General features: G+C 40.6%; 1 pseudogene; it reads left to right on the forward strand.

Moving 5' to 3' along the window:
- Positions 1-21,008: 21,008 nt before the first annotated feature.
- Positions 21,009-21,419, forward strand: LOC133229846 (large ribosomal subunit protein eL30-like; annotated as a pseudogene).
- The last annotated feature ends 2,583 nt before the right edge of the window (positions 21,420-24,002 follow it).

The following is a 24,002-nucleotide window of genomic DNA, read 5'->3' on the forward strand; positions in this document are numbered from 1 at the left end:
TTAAGACTATAATTTTTAGACATCCCTACAGCTCTCAAGATATTGGACCAAATTTAATAGATCCAGGACCACCAAATCATTAACTAGTGCTGCCAGGCAAAAATCACTCTGGGATAGACCCTGAAATTCAGCTTCTCTTTCCAGCTCTGTACAACTGAAAAACACCAAGAATTTGCAAATTGAGCTATTCATAACTATTTTATCTGAGGGAATCTGGATATTCTAGAGGCTCAAGAATTGTGATTTTCAGCCATCATCCCTGATTTCAAATGGGAAAGGAATTCATCAAAAGAAACGTATTATATTATTTGACTGATTTTTAAAAATCAAGTGGCACGTTTTAACTTTGTATTAAGGCTTAGTTGTTATATAGCACTAACCACAAACAATGGTTCCAATTATTATATTACCATCTCAGAGTTACCATGGCTTCAAAGTCTGGATACAACATAGCTGGGTTCTATGCTCATCCAAGCTGTTTTTAGGATTCAGTTCCTTGCCGTCATAGGACTGAAGGTTCTGTTTTCATCCTGTCTTTAAGCCAGGAGTTTCTCTCATGAGACCTTAGGTTGTCCAAAAAGAAAAAGTCCGATGCATTAAGGAACAAGTGTGAGGAAGTCCCCAGCCTCTGGCAGGTGAGCACTCCCTCCCTCCTTCCCATAATTCAGCCCTTAAAAACAACAGAATCTTGTTTTTAAATTCTACATTTTTCAGTTTAAATGCTCAGACTGTAGTTTTTTTTTATTTTTCCACAATAGTTTGCCTGATTTTCCCAAGTTAGTCCGACTCAGCCATATACTATCTGTGTGAACTTTTTAAAACCTCGCTGGATTAATGATCCACCACTGCGTAACAAATCACACTCAAACTTAGCAGTTGAGGACAACAAACATGGATGATCTCACCCAGTTTCTGAGCAGCAGTGACTTAGCTAGGTGGTTCTAGCTCAGTCTCTTCTGAGGTTGTAATCATGATACTGCCTGGGGTTGCAGTCATCTGAAGGTTTGACGGGGGCTGGGGTGGGTACTTCCAAGCTCATTCCCTTGGTTGAGAGCCGGAGACTTCAATCAGTTCCTTGTCAAGTGAGACTCTCTATAAAAGAGGACTACCTGTGACATGGCAGATGGCTTCTCTAAGGCAAAGGGTCCAAGACAGAAAATGAGTGACATGTGAGAAATGGAGTGTGTCAGCAGCAAGCAATCAAGACAGAAGCCACAGTGTCTTTTATAACCTAATCTCTGCAGTGACATACCATCACTTTCGCCCTCCTTTATTGGTCATACAGATCAAACCTAGTACAATGTGCAAGAAGATTATAGAGCAGGGTGACAGCCTCCAGGAGACAGGCAGTATTTGGGGCCATCTTGGAGGCTGGCTACCACACAATCTGTGTCTCAATGTCCATCTTTGAAATGGGCTTAATGATGACGAGCCAATAAGTTAACATCTGCAAAGCATTTAAAATGGTTTCTGGTATATAATAAGCACTGAATAAAATTAGCTACTGGGGCTTCCCTGGTGGCTCAGTGGTAAAGAATCTGCCTTTCAATGCAGGAGATGCAAGTTTGATCCTTGATCCGGGAAGATCCCACACACCATGGAGCAACCAAGCTCTTGTACCGCAAGTATCAAGCCTGTGCTCTAGAGCCCAAGAGCTGCAACTACTGAGCCCACCTGCCTAGAGCTTGTGTTCTGCAGCAAAAGAGACCGTCACAATGAGAAGCCTGTGCACTGCAACTAGAGAAAAGTCTGTGCGGCAACAAAGACCCAGAAAAGCCAAAAATAAATAAATACATAAAATTTTTAAAACCATTATTTTTATTATCATTATTAATCTTATTCAGTTGGTAAGTTGCAGAGTACAGCCCCTAGAAGCTTGTAAAGAGCCTATAAAAATCAGTTTCAGTTCAGTTCAGTTCAGTCGCTCAGTCGTGTCCGACTCTTTGTGACCCCATGAATCACAGCACGCCAGGCCAAGAGTAAAAATGACATGTACTTCAAAATGAAAAGAAAACTGCAAAATCATAACATATGTTAGACTTCTACTTCTGGCTTTGAGTTTGTAGCAGATGACCCTTCCATGAGAAGAGCTTTAAAAAATGGATAAACATTGAGTTCTGTTTGAAGGGTTTAAAGAAACACCACGCAGCCAAGACATGAGGAACCATGATCCCAAAGAGATGAGAAACGAATTGAGGCAGAGCTCTGTCACATCTTCATGCTCCACCTCTTTTCTGAGGCAGAGGGTGGAGAAGCGGAGCCCCAGCCTCAAGTCATCTCAGTACCTGATTGGACTAAGGTGATCTGCTTCTACTCTAACTGGCTGCCAGAAGCTAAACTCCCTAAAGAAGAAACCAGCAGTCAGAACATCTATAATGTTTAATACACAATATCTGATTGTTCATCAGAAATTTGCCAGACATACCAGGAAGCTGGACTGAAACAATAAGAAAAATAATAAAACTGATTCCAAGGTAATCTAGATACTGGAGTTATCAGATATGGACTTGAAAATGACTTTGATTCCTATGCTAAAGACAATAAAATTAGAAATAGAGAATTTGACCAAAGAACTAGAATCTATATTTTTAAAATCATATAAGAACTCTACAGGGAGAAAATGCAATAGCAAAAATTCAGAACTTAATAAATGGATTTAACAGAAGATTAGATACTGCCAAAAAGAGGATTAATGGTCTGGAATGTATGTGGGCAGAAAATACCCAGTCTGAAAAGATCCAAAAATGGAGAATAATAGAAAATAGAGAGAAAGGTATTTGGAAAGATAATGGCTGAAAATTTGGCAAGACTGCAGAAAATATCAAGCGATACATTGAAGATGTGCAGCAAACTGCAAACAGGTTAAATTCAAAGAAAAACACATAGCATAAAATAACTGTTGAAAACCAAAAATGAAGAGAAAAATCTTAAAACCAACTGGGATACACACACACACACATAATGTTACCCAGTTAACTGCATCTTGACCAAACTCTTAGACAATTATATTTAACTTCTATTAAATGGAAAAATGAGCAGGTCATTTAATATGCATGATTGTATATGGCAAGGGCATCACCAACTAGTACAAAGTACACGCTGACAAGATTCAAATCCAGGTCAGCGGACCCTATGTCCAGTGCTCTCTCTGGTATCCTGTGCTGCCCTCTACAGGTCTCCATGCCTTCTCTGTTCCCCCTCTCCTCATCTATAAATTGTCCACCCCACAAGACTGTTGTGAAGATTAAATAAGATACTATACAAAAAAATGCTGTGTGCACTGTAATTCATGCTTTAAAGGTAAGGTTCTTCTCCTCCAGGAAACCCTCCCTGATACAGCACCTCCGAGACCACTCTTAGGATTCAGGACTCCTCCACAGCGTTCCCATCATACTTGTTCTTACTGTCCCTGACTCTGCTGCTCTGTATTGAAATTGTCTTTACACCACTATCTTCTCCCTTAACAGAGAGGGCCCAGTGACTGGTAGAGCCTTCAGTCTACATTCATAGTATTTAGAACATAACTAATTCTCAAATTAAATACAGGCTGATCTAGTTATGGGGCTTCCCTGGAGGCTCAGATGGTAAAGAATCTGCCTGCAATGCAGGAGACCTGGGTTCAACCCCTGGATGTAGTGACTTTGATTATTTTATAATTTTCTATCATTTCTGGGTGGTTAGTATGTGACAGACACTACACTAAGAGTTTGCAAACATTTTCCCATATAATTTCCTAGCAGCCTAAGGAAGATATCATTATGGTTATAACACCTATTTTATGGATGGAGAAACTGAGGCTTAGAGAAGTAAGACTTCCAGAATTAGCTGGCCAGGAAAGTGAAGGAGCCGTAACTGGAGTCCATGACATTCTGGACAGCCCTGTTCTTCCACCTGTCATGGACTAGCCCCCATGACCTTCCAGAAAAAGTAGGTATTGTTACTTCTTTACCTGGGGATGGGTCTCAAAAGCTGCTGAGGGCTACACACAACTAGGGTGCCCGAGAGATGGACTGACTAGGACTCTCCCAGCAGCCGGAGACTCTGACTACAGAGCTGCAAAGCAACTCAGAGCCCCAGGCACTCAGACTGAATTCCCCTTTAACCATCCTAAGAAAGAGAAATCAAAAGCCTGTCTCTTGCTCCAAAGCTTGAGGTTAAAGAAAAAATTCTCCAGCCACAGGTAGTTAAATGATTATAAACTGTAAAAATAAATCAGCCTGATATAATTGCTCCAAGGAAAAAGATGACCAACATATTTAAAATGTCCATGGTGCCCCCTTTCCCATCTCCATTTGGCATCCTCTAATTACCTTCACATTTCATTTCCATCAGCAAGATGACCTGTATTTCCTTCGAGAAGTGCCAGGGAGGGGCCTGGCTGAGGAGCAGGGCCCCTGGTGATAAATCAGGTTCGCCATTAGGAGAGAAGCGCTCATCTCGGCAGCTCTAAATGCAGGATTTATAAAGATGTCTCCGCCATCCAGCCCAATTGTGGACACCATAATAAATTCATGAGCGGGTGCCAGGGTAGCACACTTCATTATGTGCGAGGCTCCTGGCCATTAATCTAGCTGGTCGGCGGGCAGGATTCCTGAGAAAGGGAGACAAATTTATGCAGCCCAAACTTACTCATTCCATTATGGATTTAATCGGCCCAGGCTCCGGGCTGCACAGGGGTGAGGGGACCATTTTCTACACTTTGGATCAAGTGTCTGTAACTCCCCGTTGTGTCTTATTTCTTTCCACAACGATGCCCTAATTTTATCCTTCACACTGCTCTCAGGGAAAAGTCTTAGAAAGACCTTCCTGGCCGCCACTTACTCCAGATAAAATATTTATACAATCAATTGACAGAGAGCATTTTCTCTTAAATGTTCTATTAACATGGAAATGTTCGTATGCAAAAAGGGGCCCCCAGAGCCTCTCCCGAGACACTTAACCCTTTATTTCACCACACAGAGAGCTGGCAAAGGGCGCAGAAGGTAAGAAAACATGGGTCACAAATTAAAGGAGCTGCCTTCCTCCCATTGTGTGTGGCACGCATGAGGTGTGTGAATATGTGTGCATGTACACTCGTTTGTTTCTCCTCTGAGGGATTAAGAAATCCTTTGACTTCTTCTTGGAACCAAACTCTGGAAATTGTTTAGAAGCTGCCAGATCTATACCGCATTCCCCTAGTACCTAGTAACATAAAAACTTTTCCATTTTCTAGTGCATATGATCTCGGGTGGCCTCAGCCTGCAGCGGGGTTTCAGTTCCCGGCCAGAGAATGAGGTCGGGTCGTGGCAGTGAGAGCTGAATCCTAGTTGCTAGACCAATGGTCAGTGATGAGGCTTTGGCCCTTTGGCTTTGCAGAAAAGAATTCCCCAAAAGACGCAAAATAGTGAAGCATGTAAAGTGCTTGTTAGGAGGAAAAAGAATATATATAGTACATGTGGATAGACACACTGGTAGACTCAGGGAGAGTCACACCCTCACAGTAGTTTAAATCACTTCTATGGGGCATTTCTTTGGGGTTTTTTCTGGCCAATTGTTTTGATTTGCCTGGTTCTGAGTCCATATTTGGTCTATCTCAGGCTTCTCCCCTTTGTGTGAGCATCTGTCAGTCAAGATGGATTCCACTGAAGAGGCCTGCTCGTAGCCTGTCATCACTCCTCTTTTGACCTCCAAGGAGTTTTCTTGTCTGGAAGGTCTCCTTGACTTTGAGAATGAGAAATATGTGGTCTCTCATCTCCTATCTGGGCAGGGTCCAGCTCCTGTCTCGATCATCCTGCTGTTGATATTCTGGAGTTTCTGTCCACAGGGAACGAATTCCAGTGCTCACCCTGGGGAGGGCTCATCTACCCCCTGCCTCAGCTATAGCAAGGCCAGAAAACACTTGCCATATGGGCCACCTCTTCTTCTCGCACACTGGACAGCATGTTTTTTTCTAGCTGAATCAAGACAAGACCTCAGAATCTTTCTTAACACAGGTAGATAATATCAGTCAATCTTCACTGATAAGGATAACAGTAATTGCATTCCTAATACAGTGATTGGGCTTCCCTCAAGGCTCAGCACTAAAGAATCTGCTTGCAATGTAGGAGATGCAGGTTCTGTCCCTCGGTCGGGAAGATCCCTGGAGGAGGGCACAGCAACCCACTCCAGCATTCTTGCCTGGAGAATCCTATGGACAGAGGAGTCTGAAGGGCTACAGTCCAGAGGGTCACAAAGAGTCACACGCGACTGAAGCGAACGAGCACCCACGACATACAATGATCACATGAGCTGGCACCGTACTTAGTGCTTTCCGTGTAGTAACTCGTTTATCCCAACAACAACCCTACAAGGTTGGTACTATTAATATTATCCCCATGTTATGGACGAGGAGACTAGGAAACAGTGAGATAAACAAACAGGAACAGAAGCACACAGCCAGTTAGTGGGGCATTCTTATCCTACACAAACTCTGGAGTGCTACATTCAAGGCCTCCTGGGATTCACAAGACTCTCCCCAGAAACACACCGCTGATATTGCTGAACAGACTACATGTAAAGAGCCATCTAAAAGGAGAGGCAGAAGCCTCGTGGCCTGAGCCTGCTGGCACCAGCCCTCACATCAGCAGACCACAAAGGGGTGCACCAAGGCCCGGTCTTATGACATTTGGGATCCTTTGACTTGAGCTGTGCTTCTGATATCAAGGTGATAAGAGAAGTTGGGTCAAGTGCAAGATGCAATCAGAGCCCATCAACAAGATCAACAACCCCGTCAACAAACCTGTATGTGACCTAGTGTGTGTCAGGCACTGTGTCAAGCTTGCACTTTGCCAGGGGTGGGGACACAAGTGTGAACAAGGCCAACTCTTTGTTTTTGAGGAACTTACTATCTTCCAGACAGATAGCTGGCAACTAAGTGATAATTAAAACAGACAGTGTAATAAGCTCTGTGAAACCTGGACAAGTGCTATGAGTACACAGAACAGAAATGAAAACACAGGAGCAAAGCTTAAAGAGAGAAAATGAGGGCATTTAAGGGGGCCTGGAAAGATGAGCAGGACTTTGACAAGTATACTACACGATGCAGGCATGTGTGCTAAGTTGCTTCAGTCATGTCCAGCTCTTTGTGACCCCATGGACTGCAGCCACCAGGCTCCTCTGTCCATGGGATTCTCCAGGCAAGAATAGTGGAATGGGTTCCATTCCCTCCTCCAGGCGATCTTCCTGACCCAGGGATTGAACCTGTGTCTCCTGCTTGGCAGGTGGATTCTTTACCATTGTACCACCTGGGAAGACTTAGGGTAAGCCAGGGTAAAGATGGGTACATTCATGGGCTGTTCAGCTTGGATTAGGAATCCAAGAATGCTGGACCAGTATGCTGGCGAACAGCGAACCGGACAGAAATATTTAATACTTCCTTGTGTGGGGAGAACTTTCCTGAAAAACAGGGGTGGGAGGAAGCCTATGTTGTGGAGAAGGGAAAGAGAATAAATGAATCCTGAAGATATGGAAGAAGAGCCAGACTTTGAAAACCCAATGCACAGGAAGCAGGTAATCATTACAGAGCATTGTTTGATACTCTCAAGAGCACATGATTTCCATGAAACTAGAACACCACACTCTAAGAGGACGCAAGTTAAGACCAACAGAATGAGATTCTATAAAGATAAATGAGATCAAGAAGAACTATAAGGAGACTAAAAGTGCAATCACAAAATTAAAATCCAGATTTCATACAGAAAAAAAAAATGCAGAATTTGATACGTGACTATCAAGTCATGGACAGGCTAGAACTGAGCTAGAGAAATTCTCCAAGATGTAGAAGAAAAGAAAAATAGATGAAAATGATGAAAGGAAGATGATAAATGTGGAAAAAATACATTTTTCTTTCCTAAGAAACTCCTCAGCCCCGCACAAAAATAGATTTCTGGCAGAAGCCTCCCTGAAGCTCGCCAGACTTGCCCAAACCCCAAGGGAGCCTTTGGTTCAAACTCAGGCTAGAGCTCTTTGTTGAAAATTGAATAGTAAAAACTTAAGTATTTTTTTAAAAAATGAAAAAAGTTAACTTTCCAAATCATAAAAGAAGAAAATAGAAAGAAGTAAAAAAAAAAAAACCTTTGGGGGCTTATAGCTGAAGATCAATGATGACATGTTTTAAAATGGAAAACACAAGATAAAATGAAAGAAATGAGAACACGTTATGCTAGTTCTGAAGATAAATTCACACCTCCCCACCCTCAGCATTGCGTATCTAGGAGGGCTACAAATAGGGTGCTGATTATAATAATTACTCACTTGTTTGCATTTGTCTTGACATGCAGGCTCCTAGGTTCCAGAACTGTACCCTTCAGGTTGTCAAATTTTCTTGAACCCTCTAGGGGAGTCCCTCATGGACTCATTACCATGTCCAACCAGCTGCCAGATTATATCCCCTGGTCTCCAAAGCTTCCCACCCGGGCACCCATAATGTCCAGTTGGCATTACTGCTAGGATTCACACAGGCACTAGGGCACTCGAGCTGCCTGAGCTATAGTGGGTGTGGCAATGATGGAAGAAGCTGTCTTTTCTCTTTTGAGCCACAGAGTGTTACACGGGCTCTGAGACCATGCTGTCTGAGGGGTTACACCCCTACAGAGCTGGTAATGATGTTAGTGCTCTCTTGCTCTTCCTGTCTCTCTGTCTTCAAACCCTATCCCATTCCTTCCTTGTCCCTGTGTATCACACGAGACCCACAGTGGGCCAAGATGGAGAAATATGTGAGTAAGAGGTCAACACCGAAATCAGATTGATTATTTCTTTGCAGCCAAAGATGGAGAAGCTCTATACAGTCAGCAAAAAGAAGACCAGGAGCTGACTGTGGCACAGATCATGAACTCCTTATTGCAAAATTCAGACTTAAACTGAAGAAAGAAGGGAAAACCACTAGACCATCCAGGTATGACCTAAATCAAATCCTTTACGATTTTACTGTGGAAGTGACAAATAGACTCAAGGGATTAGATCTGATAGACAGAGTGCCTGAAGAACTATGGATGGAGGTTCGTGACATTGTACAGGAGGCAGGGATCATCAAGACCATCCCCAATAAAAAGAAATGCAAAAAGACAAAATGGTTGTCTGAGGAGGCCTTACAAATAGCTGAGAAAAGAAAACAAGCGAAAGGCAAAGGAGAACAGGAAAGACATACCCATTTGAATGCGGAGTTCCAAAGAATAGCAGGGACAGATAAGAAAGACTTCCTCAGTGATCAGTGCAAAGAAATACAGGAAAACAATAGAATGGGAAAGACTAGATATCTCTTCAAGAAAATTAGAGATACCAAGGGAACATTTCATGCAAAGATGAGCACAATAAAGGACAGAAATGGTATGGACCTAACAGAAGCAGAAGATATTAAGAAGAGGTGGCAAGAATACACAGAAGAACTATACAAAAAGATCTTCATGACCCACATAACCACAGTAGTGTGATCACTCACCTAGAGCCAGACATTCTGGAATGCAAAGTCAATTGGGCCTTAGGAAGCATCACTACGAACAAGGATAGTGGAGGTGATGAAATTCCAATTGAGCTATTTCAAATCCTAAAAGATTAAGCTGTGAATATGCTACACCCAATATGCCAGCAAATTTGGAAAACTCAGCAGTGGCCACAGGACTGGAAAAGGTCAGTTTTCATTCCAATCCCAAAGAAAAGCAATGTCAAAGAATGCTCAAACTGCTGCACAATTGCACTCACCTCACATGCCAGCAAAGTAATGCTCAAAATTCTCCAAGCCAGTCTTCAACAATACATGAATCGTGAACTTCCAGATGTTCAAGCTGGATTTAGAAAAGGCAAAGGAACCAGAGATCAAATTGCCAACATCTGTTGGATCATCGAAAAAGCAAGAGAGTTCAAAAAGCATCTACTTCTGCTTTATTTACTATGCCAAAGCTTTTAACTGTGTAGGTTACAACAGACTGTGGAAAATTCTTAAAGAGATGGGAATACCAGACCACCTTACCTGCCTCCTGAGAAATCTGTATGCAGGTCAAGAAGCAACAGTTAGAACTGGACATGGAACAACAGACTGGTTCCAAATCAGGAAAGGAGTACATCAAGGCTGTATATTGTCACCTTGCTTATTTAACTTATATGCAGATTACATCATACAAAATACCAAGCTGGATGAAGCACAAGCTGGAATCAAGATTGCCAGGAGAAATATCAATAAGCTCAGATATGCAGATGACACCACCCTTATGGCAGAAAGTGAAGAGGAACTAAAGAGCCTTGGGATGAAAGTGCAAGAGTAGAGTGAAAAAGTTGATTTAAAACTCAACATTCAAAAAGCTAAAGATCATGGCATACAGTCCCATCACTTCATGGCAAATAGATGGGAAACAATGGAAACAGTGACAGACTTTATTTTCTTGGGCTACAAAATCACTGCAGATGGTGACTGCAGCCTTAAAATTAAAAGACGCTTGCTCCTCGGAAGAAAAGCTATGACCAACCTAGACAGCATATTAAAAAGCAGAGACATCACTTTGTCAACAAAATCTGTCTAGTCAAAGCTATGGTTTTTCCAGTAGTCATGTATAGATGTGAGAGTTGGACTATAAAGAAAGCTGAGCGCTGAAGAATTGATGCTTTTGAACTGTGGTGTTGGAGAAGACTCTTGAGAGTGCCTTGGATTACAAGGAGATCCAGCCAGTCAATCCGAAAGGAAATCCGTCCTGAATATTCCTTGGAAGGACTGATGCTGAAGCTGAAGCGTCAATACTTTGGCCACCTGATGCAAAGACCTGACTCACTGGAAAAGACCCTGATGCTGGGAAAGATTGAAGGCGGGAGGAGAAGGGGACGACAGAGGATGCGATGGTTGGATGGCATCACCAGCTCAATGGACGTGAGTTTGAGCGAGCTCTGGGAATTAGTGATGGACAGGGAAGCCTGGCGTGCTGCAGTCGGTGGAGTCGCAAAGAGTCAGACACAACTGAGCAACTGAACTGAGTATTCTTTTAAAGATGTTTTTATATGGATCATTTTTAAAGTTTTTATTGAAATATTACTTCTGTTTTACATTTTGGTTCTTTGGCTGTGAGACATGTAGGATCTTAAATCCCCAAGCAGGGACTGAACCCACACTCCCCACATAGGAAGGTGAAATCTTAACCGCTGGGCCACCAGGGAAGTCCCGCCTGTAGGTAGTTTTCCATGAGTGATTCTCTTTTCCAGAAGGAACTGTGTCCCCAAGGCATCCCTCAGTCCCCTGAATGCACTACCTAGGGTACAGGTGGGACCTGACCCAGTTAGAGCTAACCATGCTTCCACTGTATGTATGACTTTAAATCTGCTATTAAAAGATTCACAGATGGGAGAGATACTAAAATTTGACTACAGTCCACCTCCATGGATCATGACTAACAAGGTGATACTAACTTTAGAAAAGATGTTATAGAGAAAACAAGACGGATTCATATAAAAAAGAAAGCACATGATAACTTAAGTCTTTTACTTTGAATGAATGTCATTTTAATTTATCGTGATAAAAATAAAATCTCCAATGATGATGTAATAGACCATTATGGAACCGCCAAAATATTTCACTTGTTTCAGAAACATCAGGAGAAATTGACAGAGAAACAGTTGTGAGAGGCTTAACAAGGCTTCCCTGATAGCTCAGTTGGTAAAGAATCCACTTGCAATGTAGGAGATCCCAGTTCAATTCCTGGGTCTGGAAGATCTGCTGGGGAAGGGATACGCTACCCACCCCAGTATTCTTGGGCTTCCCTGGTAGCTCAGCTGGAAAAAAATCCACCCGCAATGCGGGATACCTGAGTTTGATCCCTGGGTTGGGAAGATTCCCTGCAGAAGGGAAAAGCTACCCACTTCAGTATTCTAGCCTGGAGAATTCTAGCCTAGTCCATTCCATGGACTGTATAGTTCATGGGCTGTCAAAGAGTTGGACACGACTGAGTGACTTTCACTTTAACAAACTTGAGATGCCTTCAACACATCAGGAAAACTGAGAAAAAGTGAATAATAGAGTTATTAAGACTGGAAGTATATAGCCTATCCAACTGTGTTCCCTGTAAGTACTTTTTCAAGTGTTAGTTGAATGTTTTCAAAAGCTCTCCACCTACTGCACTGTCAGGAGAACCTCAATCAAAAAAAAAAGAAGCTAGTTTACAGGCCAAATTCCCTGATAGAAGTAAAATAAATGGAAACATTTCTAACAACCACAAAGAAAATAATAGAAACCTGGATAATAAATAAGTTGAAAAATTCTCATAAATAGTTATTGAGTCAAAAAGGAAATAAAAACTTTCGTTATGGACTATTTAGAAAATAGTAAAATGAGAACAAAACAACGCTTTGTCGAAGATTATGGAAAGCTGCCAATGCTACACTTAAAGAAAAGAAATGTAAAGCCATAAATTGTTTTATTATTAAACAAGAAAGAATGAAAATAAATGAATAATTCTTTGCTTCAAGAACATAGCAAATGAACAGGACAATAAACCTAAAGGAAAGCTGGAGAAAAATTAAATAGATAAAAGACAAAAAATGATTGATTTGAGAAAGAGAAGCAGAGTCTAAATGTATGAGATGACTCATTAAAGCTGTAGGAAAACAGGCTTTACTCTGGCAAATTTAATAATACAAAGGAAAGCAAGAAAAAAAAAAAAAACAAATAAAATGAGAAATGAGGAAGGGAATGTAACAAGAGATAAGAGCTTTATAAAATGAAATAATGAAGTCCTTTCTAAGTGTAAAAGCAAAGGGAAAAGCATAAAGGGAAAGAATTAATAGACTACATAAACAAGAAAAGTTCCTGTACCCTCAAGAAATTAACAAGCAAAAGCATATGACAATCTAGGTAAAGCTATTATAGATGTATATAGTTAACAAATCACCTAAAATAATAAGAATATTATGAAGACCTATTAGAAAATAGGAAAAGAATATGAATAGGCAACTCAGAATGGACATAAGAATTATAAACGCCCAATACATATTTGAAAAAAATGCTTCCTCTGAATAGTAATGAAAAAGACGAAAAAGAGAAACAGGACAGGTATTTGAAATATAATAGCCAGAGTTGGAAAAGTGTATTCATAAGCTTTGACTTTATTTCCAAAAATATACGCTGAGGAAAAAATTACAGAGTATAAATATGTGAATTTACAAAGCAATATATCCCAGTATTATTCATAGGAAAAAATAGAAGTAACTTAAATGTTTAACTAGAGGAAATTGGATAAATATGTTACATCTGAAGCATAGGATATTATACAGTGCTTAAACTTACATTTTTGAAAGCTTACGACATACAAAATCTTTCATGTTTTATTAAGCAAAATGGGGAGCTCGCCTGACAAATAGATATGAAGTTTATAGACTGAAATGTTTAAAGAAACTTGAAATGCATGTTACTTTTATTTTTTATTTTGCTTTCCGGTTTCTCAAATCAATGTTCTAAAATTAACACATATTTGTCTTTGAAATCAAGTTTAAAAGTAGCGACTATCTTTTACAAGTGTAAATATTAAGTAAATTTCCCTGAAAATTTTCAATGAAATAAATGGTTTCTAGGAAAATATAATTGATCAAAATTGATTCAAGACATTTCAAAACTATCAAAAAAATTGCCTGTGAAAAAAATCTCCAGGGCTAGCCTGTCTTATTATGAATACTTTCACATTTCCAGGAGGGGTCAAATTAATTCCACTAGTATCATTCCAAAGTTAGAAAAAGAAAGTTTCCTGATAGTAATGCAAAATATAACGAAAATAGAATAGATATCTATAGCCCAGTTGCACTTATAAATATAGATAAAAATATTTTCTAAATTTTAAAAAATGAACAAATTTAGACCAATAGGATGTTAAAATATAACAAACAAAATAAGATTCCAAATTTTAGTTATCTCAGAAATTAAACAAAGGGTTTAACATGCTGAAGTTGAAGCTCCAATACTTTGGCCACCTGATGTGAAGAGGTAACTCATTGGAAAAGGCTCTGATCATGGGAAAGGTTGAGGGCAAGAGGAGGAGGGGGCAACAGAGGATGAGGTGGTTGAATGGCATCACTGACTCAATGGACATGAGTCTGAGTGAACTCAGGGAGATGGTGAAGGACAGGGAGGCCTGGCATGCTGCAGTTCATAGAGTCACAAAGAGTCAGACACAACTTGGCAACTGAATGACAACAACAATAACAAGATGAAATTTTATATCAATAAATCAAAGGACACAATTGTCCAATCATTTCAATAGATAACAAAAAGGAATTTGATCAAATTCAGTATCCAGTTCTTAATAACCTGGAAGGAGTAACATATTTCTTTACTGTAGGAAAGTCTGGGGTAGTAGATAAAAGCAAATGTCAGTACCAAATTTCATGGATATGAATCCTGGCTTCCTCTACTCACTAGAAACAAAGAACATAATCCTGACTGTGCTGGAAGTTCTAGCCTCAGACATTTTTTTTTTTTTTGCAATTGGCATGATGTCTATCTGGAATATTCAAAAGAAAACTTTATAGTTTTATAAGACACTTTTGAGGAAAAGTTACTTGGGACATGAGAAAAAACAAAAATTCACTTTGCATTGCAAATCCCTTTCTACTGCTTGAGAACTTTAAAAAAATTGTTTATCATAAGCAGGTATTATTTGTTCAATTTTTTAAAAAAAGATGGAGCCAGAGTGGGCCACCTACAACATGTTTTCAGGACAATATGTGGAATTTGGAAAATTTAAATTAAAGAGGGGAAAGTCATGATTTAGAATAAAAATTAGAATATATGAAATACTTATGGGTGAAATGATATGACATTGTGGAATTTTCTTCAGAATAATTCAGTGCAAAATTGTGTGTGGTTTGTGTGTATAAGGTGTGTGTAGAGTGGATAAGAATTGAAGCTATACAGGTAAACAAGACTGGTCATGTTTGAACATTTTTAAAGTTTTGGATATGGGTATACATGAATTCACTATACTAGTCTCTATAAAAAGTTAAAAATAAACATGAGTTTAGAGAAAACCTAATAGTATATAAATTATAGTTCCAAATTAATAACTGTAAAAATAATTTGTCTTGATTTATTCACAATGTTATTTCTATTTGGCATAGCAAAACTTAGTTGTTTAAATTAGAATGTACTGTTTAAATTTTAAAAATAAACATTTTGAAAAGTAATCTAAAACAACAAACTGAAAAATTATTAAAACCAATTAAAATCCTGTAGGGTAGCTGAATTCATAATGAAATGTACAGAATAAAATGTATTCTTAAATAACAGCAAAAACCAGTTGGAAAAAAGTAATGATACAGTGATCCCAGATGAAAAGCAACAATATATATAAAATATTTAGAAATAATGTTCATGATAATATACAGAACTTTCTATAAAATATTTATGGAAATACATAAAATAATTTGTAAAGAAATTGAATAAGATGCCACTTTCTGGATGGGAAAATGAAATATTGAATGAATGTCAATTATTTTAAATTTAGTAATATAGTGCATACAATTCAAACCAAATCCCACTGAGTTTCACCTGGGAAGGAAAGGAGAGGTAATACTATTTAATGTAATGAGTCAAAAGGCTTTTTGGGAAAACAGATAAAAAATTATTCAGAACATTTGTCGAGGGCAGTAAGAAGCAACAAGGACTGATTAACTTGACAATGTATTAAAATGTATCACAGATACAATAATTAAAACAGTAGAATATGTCTCAGTCAGCACACACTCAGTTCTGCTGTAGTAACAAACAAGCCCAAAGGATAAGTGTCTTAGAAACAAAGATTTTTATCTTGTTTCTGATGCGTGTTTGCTAGAGGTTGATTGAGGGCTCTCCTCTACATCTCTGTACTCCAGCTGATGGAATCAGTGGTGGAGCACAGAGTTCTGGAAGATATTCCACTGGCAAGCAAATATTCCAACCCAGAAAGACCCACCTAATATCTGCTTATATTTCATTGGTCAGAACAAGTCACATGACCCCATGCAACCCTAAGGAATATGGTTGCCAGGTTGTGCAATCTAATCACACTCCTGGGAGCCAGCAAGTCAGACATGTTGGCGAATAGCATTAATAATTACTACAGATACTGGCAGAAAAATGCAGAGGAGCAGCTAACCCACAAACAAACTCTATGAAGTAGAAGAATACAATATCTGATGGCATCGTGTCAGGAAAATAAGACAGAGTTAGACAATAAAAACCACTGAGAAAGCTGGTAAATATTTGAAGTAAAAAAGTTCGTCTCTTACCTTGCCCCCTAAATGAACCTCAGATGTGAAATCTACCCCCCTAAATATGAACAGAGGAAATTCTACACATATATCTTTATAGTTAATCATAGCTTAATCATATTTATATAATTAAAATGAAAGCCTCTCTCTGTATATGTGTGATTGTATATATACTAATCATATTTATGTATGATTAAGAAAGAAAAAGAAATGGCTGGCTTACAAGCAATGAGATAAATTACTAAATAAAAAGGATTTGGCCAAACACATTATAATTTGTTAATGTAAACAGACATACATACATACATGAAAGTTCGATGACAGACTGAGGGAAATATTTATAACAAATATAAAAATTTTAATAAAGGTTAATATAATCTGAAGAATTTAAAGAAATGAAAAACAGAAAAAAAATTTCCCAAAGAAAAATGTATAAAAGACATGAACAAATATTTCACACAAGAGAAATATACAAATAACTGAAATCACTTTTAAAAATTCAACCTCACTAACAAATACAAATTTTAAAACAAGACAGTATGCCTTTGCTTAAAAAATAATGATTTTTTAACTGCTATTTTTTTCCGAAAATTCAGAGAAACTGGCCTTCATATTCCTTCCTGAATGAAGTATAATCAGAGTCATTTGTTTGAAAGAAATCTAATAAAATGTATCAAGTATCTTAATGCTTTTCATAACCTTTGAACCAGTCATTACTCTATTGTAAACCTTAATTCAATGGAAAAATCATCCAGATGCAAAATATTACATACAAGTTGTTTATATAAAAATAAGCAAAATAATTAATTTTTTTAAAACTCAACTAAAAAACTCTGGCATCCAACTACAGAATGTATTAAAATAAATGTTAGCACATCCACAGCCCTGACCTAACAATGCTTACAAATGTATTTAATGACATGAATAACACACATATGTTAGTGTTAATTTTTTTTAAAGTCATGAGTCATCATGAATTTAATTTTAGGAAAATTCAGGGGAAGAATGCATATGGTAGAATAAAAGTATAGAAAGATCTATCAGAAAACATCCATGTAGCTATTTCTGGAATATTGGCAAATTTTTTTTCCTCTTTATTTATCCTTATTGGCTATAATAAGCATGTATTACTATAACAATCAGAAAAATACATTTTTAAGCAAGGAGGATGTTTTAAAATTTCTCTTTCTGTTTAGCTTAACAAGATTCTAAATATTTTTAAGTGTCCTTATATGTATTTGCCCTTAACTGTGATGACTGAGGATGAGAAAGATGGCAAAGTGCAAGGAAGGTAACTTTTTTCCCCAAGGGCTGCCACTCCTTCCTTCCTACGCCTGTGGCAGACATCACAAATCAATCCCAGCATGCTAGACTTAGATGCTCAGCAAGCATGAGCCCTCTGGAGAGCCACTACCTGTCAATCACTTCAAGAGATTTCACCTCTCAGATGGTGAAAAAAGATCTCCAAAGTGCTAATCAAAATAAGAATTCCTATTCCAGATCTGCAGTCAGCTCAAGAAAGTTGGTCCTCAATCTGAGCCTCAGAACCCATCTCTATAAAGTGAAGATTATGGAAGACTGTACCAGCTCTGGGAAGTTCTGACCAGCTATTTCTTCTCCTAACATCATCATCATGCTCCTCTATCACCCTAAATCCTGCCTTTCCCAAAGCAATCTTATGACAAATCACTGTGTCTGTGAGCATTTCCTTGAGCTGCCCAGTGCCCCGTGATGCTCCACAGTCTCTCGTGCCTGTAGATCTGGATTTCTTCACAGTGGCACTGTTGACGCTTTGGACTAGATAATTCTCTGTATGGGGGCCAGTCTTATGAATCACAGACTTTTTAGCAGCATCCTTGGCCTACTGTGCGTAGTAGACACCAGGAGCACACCCATAGTCATGACCATCTGTAACAGTAGTCCCCAAACATTTTGGCAACAGGAACTGATTTCGCTAAAGACAGTTTTTCCACAGACTGGGGATGAGGGGTGGAGGGATGATTCCAGGATGATTCAAGTGCCTTACATTCACTGTGCACTTTATTTCTATTATTGTTAAACCAGCTCTACCTCAGATCATCAGGCATTAGATCCTAGAGGTTGGGGACCCCTAATCTAAAACATCTTCAGACACTGTCAATGTCCTCTGGGGTGGGGCGAAGTAACCTCTGGTAAGCACCTCTGTTGAAGATACTTCTCCTCTGGTGGAAGATAGCCGTTCCTGTAGATTATGGGGTTTGCTGAGCATCATCCCCTCAGCAAAACCGGGGATGGAAAAGAGATGTGAGAACACTTCCCATCTGTGGTCCAGATCCTTCTTTGAGGAAAAGACCACGTCTCTGAGGGCCTGGAGTATAGACCCGGGAATGCAGCCCTACTCTGCCTACCTTGCACACAGCACAGCTGCCAAGAGGACTGGGGCTTTCCACAGAGGGTGTAAATCACCGTTCTGGGCTGGATGGGCACTTAGCATAATGGAGTGATTGACAGGTGGATATTTACACTCAGCTGACAAAAGGGGCAAATCAATCAGCGGATGGCAGTGCAGACAGAGGGCTGTGGGGGGAATTAGTCCCCAGGACCACCGCGGCCACTCCCTGTGGATACCATGGAAGGTTCTGTAAGTTTTCTTGCAAATCCCTGCCTTGAGTAGTCAATAATAAGACTCCCTTTCAGCTTCAGGGCTTTCTCGGGTGTCCTCTTTCATGGGCAAAGCAGCCATTGCCCCCATCTCCAGATGAAGAAACTGAGACCCAGAGAGGTAAGGAAATGAGACCAGCCACTGATGACCAAATTGGGCTTGCTGACTGATGTTCAAAGGATTTAGTTCTTCAGATTAAACAAGGGGAAAAAATACTCCCCGTTTTTGTCAGTGCCCAGATGATTTCTAACTTTCAGTTCATCATTTTGGGCTGAGGGGGATGTAACTCAATTAAAGACAGAAACATTAAATGCACAGTAAAACCATCACAGAGGGAGGATTTACAGGGGTATTGATTAAAACCATCAGTAAAGTATTTACCTTAATCAATAGGAAAAGGTGATTTAAATGTTTAGGTGTCTCCTGTACTTCTGTCGGCCAAGGCTTCCTTAAAAGCATGCACTTTATGTGATACACCAGTCTGTTTCCCTCATCATGTGCCCCTTGGCAAAGCTCATTGCCACAACCAAAATCCCTCTTTTTACACCGCTGCCATTGTTTTCGACCCTTGTTGCAGAGACAGAGTTTGGGATGCAAGGTATTTAAGAATCAACACCTATGAAGGGAATGAGAGGACCAGGCACAGTAAGAAAATGAACTGTGGGATTTCGCCGGTGGCATGGTGAATAAGAATCTGCCTGCCAATGCAGCAGACACGGGTTCAATCCTTGGCCTGGGAAGATCCCACATGCCACAGAGCAGCTAAGCCTGTGCGCCAACGCTTCTGAGCCCTTGCTCCGGAGTCCGAGCTCCACAGCAAGAGAAGCCACCTCAGTGAGAAACCCACACACCGCAGCTAGAGAGTAGCCCCTGCTTTCATGCAACCAAAAAGAAAAATAAATAAATACAAATTTTTAAAAAGACTTAGCAGGTGAAAACTCCTAAAACAATTTAAAAAAAAAAAAAAAAAAGATGAACTGTGATGCAGCCTGACAAAGATGCAGGCAACCAAGCGGGGTCTCTGGAGTGAGAACTACCCCTCAGGAAGCATCGGACCCTGGTACCCCTACCTCTGTTAGTTGCCAGAAACCCCATGACCTTGGGTGAGGAGTGTCTGCAGCTCAAGCAGACCCCAAAGAAGCTGACAGCTGGAGGCTGCCTGCTGACCTCACTTCCCACAACTGGGCAGAGAGGTCTAAGCAGCATATTTCTAAGCCCACCACAACCCCTCGAGATATCAGGAGAGGGTATCTAGGCACCATATGTGAAACTTGATCTCCGGGAGTATTTGTTCAAAAGAGATGGTAAATCAAGGGCCATTTGAAACCAAGGTTGACTTTATTTTTCCTTAAACACTGAATCCCAATAGGACTCTGTGGTGGCACGGTTGAGGTATAGAAATTTCTAGTCATTTATATTGTAAAAGACACTTGGCCAGGAGAGAGTTAGGTCACTTGAATTCTAGCCCCAATTAGTACTTTCTTTTGGGGTGATTTTTCTCGGGTCTCTTCCTTCTTCTGGATCTCAGTTTTCATCTCTTAAAGAAATTTGCTGCCTTAGAAGAGTGTTTCCCAATTTTCCCCATCATTAGGATGCTCCTGGAGAGCATTTATTAAAATTTGGGTTTCAGAAGCCTAACTGACATCTCCAGGGAAGTAGCCAAGGAATCTGTTTTCAGCAGAGCCCCAGATGAGCCTTCTGATCAGTTGACTATGAAAGTTGAGTAGGGTCCTCAAAGTCAGTCCCGTGGCATCAGAGTCACCTGGAAAAGTTTACACAGCAGAGATTCTCCAGCCCGGGAATGGAAGATTTTGATTCAAATTCAGCATTTAAATATAAACAGGAATACCTCAGCCATCTTGGTGGCTCTTGGTTTGGGGGGTAGTCCTGCACCTAAGAGGAGAAGGCAATGGCACCCCACTCCAGTACTCTTACCCGGAAAATCCCATGGATGGAGGAGCCTGGTAGGCTGCAGTCCATGGGGTCGCTAAGAGTCAGACACAACTGAGCGACTTCACTTTCACTTTCCACTTTCATGCATTGGAGAAGGAAATGGTAACCCACTCCAGTGTTCTTGCCTGGAGAATCCCATGGACGGAGAAGCCTGGTAGGCTGCCGTCCATGGGGTCGCACAGAGTCGGACACGACTGAAGTGACTTAGCAGCAGCAGCAGCCTGAACCTAAGACCGGAAGATGGTGGCCACAAAGAAGATGAAAAAGCCACTGAAGTCAGTCAACTCTAGGCTCAAACTGGTTATGGAAAGTGGAAAGTACATGCTGGGGTACAAGCAGACACTTAAAATGATCAGACAAGGCAAAGTGAAACTGGTCATCGTTGTCAACTGCCCAGTCTTGAGGAAATCTGAAGCAGTGTGTTATGCCATGTTGGCCAAAACTGGTCCGTGACTATAGTGGCAATATTACTGAATTGGGCACATAATGTGGATAATACTACAGAGTATGCACACTGGCTATCATTGATCCAGGTGATTCTGATATCATTAGAAGCATGCCCGAACAGACTGGTGAAAAGTAAATCTTGTACAATGTTTCTGTGACCAGAGCTTTAAAAAAAAAAAATATATATATATATATATATAGGAATGCTGATACTTAACAGAATAGACTGATTGCATGAAAAGCTGTAATTCTCCACCCTGATTGTCCCCATGCCTTTTTTCCTGTGACTTTAGAGGTCTTTCCAAAAAGGCAGAGTATATTTCTCTCCCCCGATGTGATATGTTTGGCGAATAGAAGTGACTGTGTATTTATTCTTGTCCTTGGCCTCCAGAGGCTTTGCATATTTCTACTTACTTCCTTGCACTCCTGTCATCACCACAAGAAGTTCATGCCTGGCCTAGTCCACCGGTCCCAGAGACCCATGAAGCAGAGCTGTCCAGCTATAAGGTGTCCCAGCCAAGTCCAGCCTAGACCAGACCCCCATCCAACCTGTAGACACTTGAGTGTCACCAGCTTCAATGAGCCAGCCTCCAGCTGAGCTCCTGACTAATGAGAAAGCAACTCTTGTGGTACACCACTAAAGTGATGTGATTGTCCTACAGCATTAATGTCGTCCCAATGAACTGATACAATTAGTACAATAGTAGCTTATAGTTATTGAGCTCTTGCTAATTGCCAGCCACTGTGTTGATTGTTCTACACATTTTAATCATTTTAAGTCACAAAGGAACCAGAAGACTTGACTATTATTATCATCCCCATTTTACAAATTAAGCAATTGAGGCACAGATTACTGAAATAGCTTGCCCAAGGTCAGATGTCCAGTCTGTGCTGAGCTCCAGGAATCTCAGAAAACCTGAAATGTGGGAGATGGGGAATTGGAAGGTCAGTGGAAGGAACAAGAAAAAGACACTGAAGTTGAGAAATGTTTTGTTATGTTATGGGTCTGAGTACAGAGAGGAAAAGGGATAATTATTGTTGTGATTATAATTATAGCACAGTCTCAGAAAGATGGACCATTTGCAAAGTCCTTCCTTCACAATAAGTGAAAGTAAAAGTTGCTCCGTCATGTCCGGCTCCTTGTGACTCCATGGATTGTAGCCCACCAGGCTCCTCTGTCCATGGAATTCTCCAAGCAAGAATACTGGAGTGGGTAGCCATTCCCTTCTCCAGAGGATCTTTCTCACCTAGGGATTGAACCCAGGTCTCCCACGTTGCAGGCAGATTTGCAGATTCTTTACCATCTGAGCTACCAGTGGGGATAATAATAGGATCACTATATAAAAACTGAGTTAATTCATACAAAGTGCTTAGAACAGTACTTAGCATGAGGTAGGAGTCTACATAAGTCTATGTAAGTATTAGCTTTGTTTGTGTTGATGGAACCCCATTTTCCCCCCTCTTGACTCCCTTTCCTTTTTTCTGGCACCTAGGTAATAGGCCCAAAGGGTTAGGATGGGCTGTACGCACTGGCAAATTGGGAACATGACTTAGGAGAAGGAAGCTCAAGAGGTCAACAGACAGGACACATCAAACATTAAGCTGGGGAGTAGAGATTGTAGGTACACCCTCCTCCCATGGTCAGGGTGGGGCTTAAGACAGTTCCCATCCTCAGATCCCAAAGGTCTGCACCTCTCACCCCTCCCATGACCATCCCTCTTCCTGGCTTCCCTTCGCTCCCTCAACCTGAGGTCTCCCCTTCACTGCCCCTCTGGCTTTTCAGGGGACCCTCTTGGTGTTGTCTTGAGCTCTCTCCTCTCTTTAAATCCATTCATTCTATTTGAAATTCTATTTAATGGAAGCCACATCTAATCCTTTTGGGAAGCAGGGCCTAGACATCATAAATAAACACATTTGGGTTAACTGGGGAACAGGCCAGGGAGAAGGCAGAATTATAGAATATTTTTTAAGTGGATGCAGCTTTATTTCTCTTAAGTATTTACAGGGGCTCTTTGGGCTCTGCCATTCTATGAATTTAACTGCTGACAAATTCTAAGTTGAGGTCCTGCTGGGACCGCTTTGTGAACTAAATTAGAGGACAGGCTTCCAGACTAATTGTAGGTCAGCGGTTGTATTCATTACAAAGGAATCTCCGATATTCATCGTTAAGTAGGTTGAAGCAGGGTCTGCCTCACTCCTCATCCTGTTCACACAGGGCACAGCTCAAGCAAGCCTGACTTCATAGGCTCAACTAAGGGCCTGACCTGGAACTCTCAACACAGACGTGGCATCTGGGGCTATAGTCAATGCCTTTCAAGGGTGCTCTCTGCTCATGTCCTTTTTTAAAGAACTGCCCACCAATGCATGATGAGGAGGCAGTGGGGAAGTGGGGAGACTACAGTCATATTGTATCACATGACTCATCCCTCTTCATTCATTCGACCTTGAGCACCTACAAGTCACCAGTCACAGAAGACTGCTGGGCACGGGCATCCAGCACTAACCGAGATAAACAAAGGGACAGGTAAAAGCAAGGATTCAAGAAGATGATCTCAGGAGTTCCCTGGTGGTCCCGTGGCTAAGATTCTGCGCTCCCAAGCCTGGGGCCCCGGGTTCAATCCCTGGTCAGGGAACTAGATCCCACATGACACAACTAAGACTCAGTGCAGCCAAATAAATATTTTAAGAAAAGAAGATGATCTCAGATAGTAGAAAATGCTATGTGGCTTCC

Source organism: Bos javanicus, chromosome 18 (genome assembly GCF_032452875.1).
Source record: "Bos javanicus breed banteng chromosome 18, ARS-OSU_banteng_1.0, whole genome shotgun sequence".
In the NCBI taxonomy this organism is placed as follows: domain Eukaryota; kingdom Metazoa; phylum Chordata; class Mammalia; order Artiodactyla; family Bovidae; genus Bos; species Bos javanicus.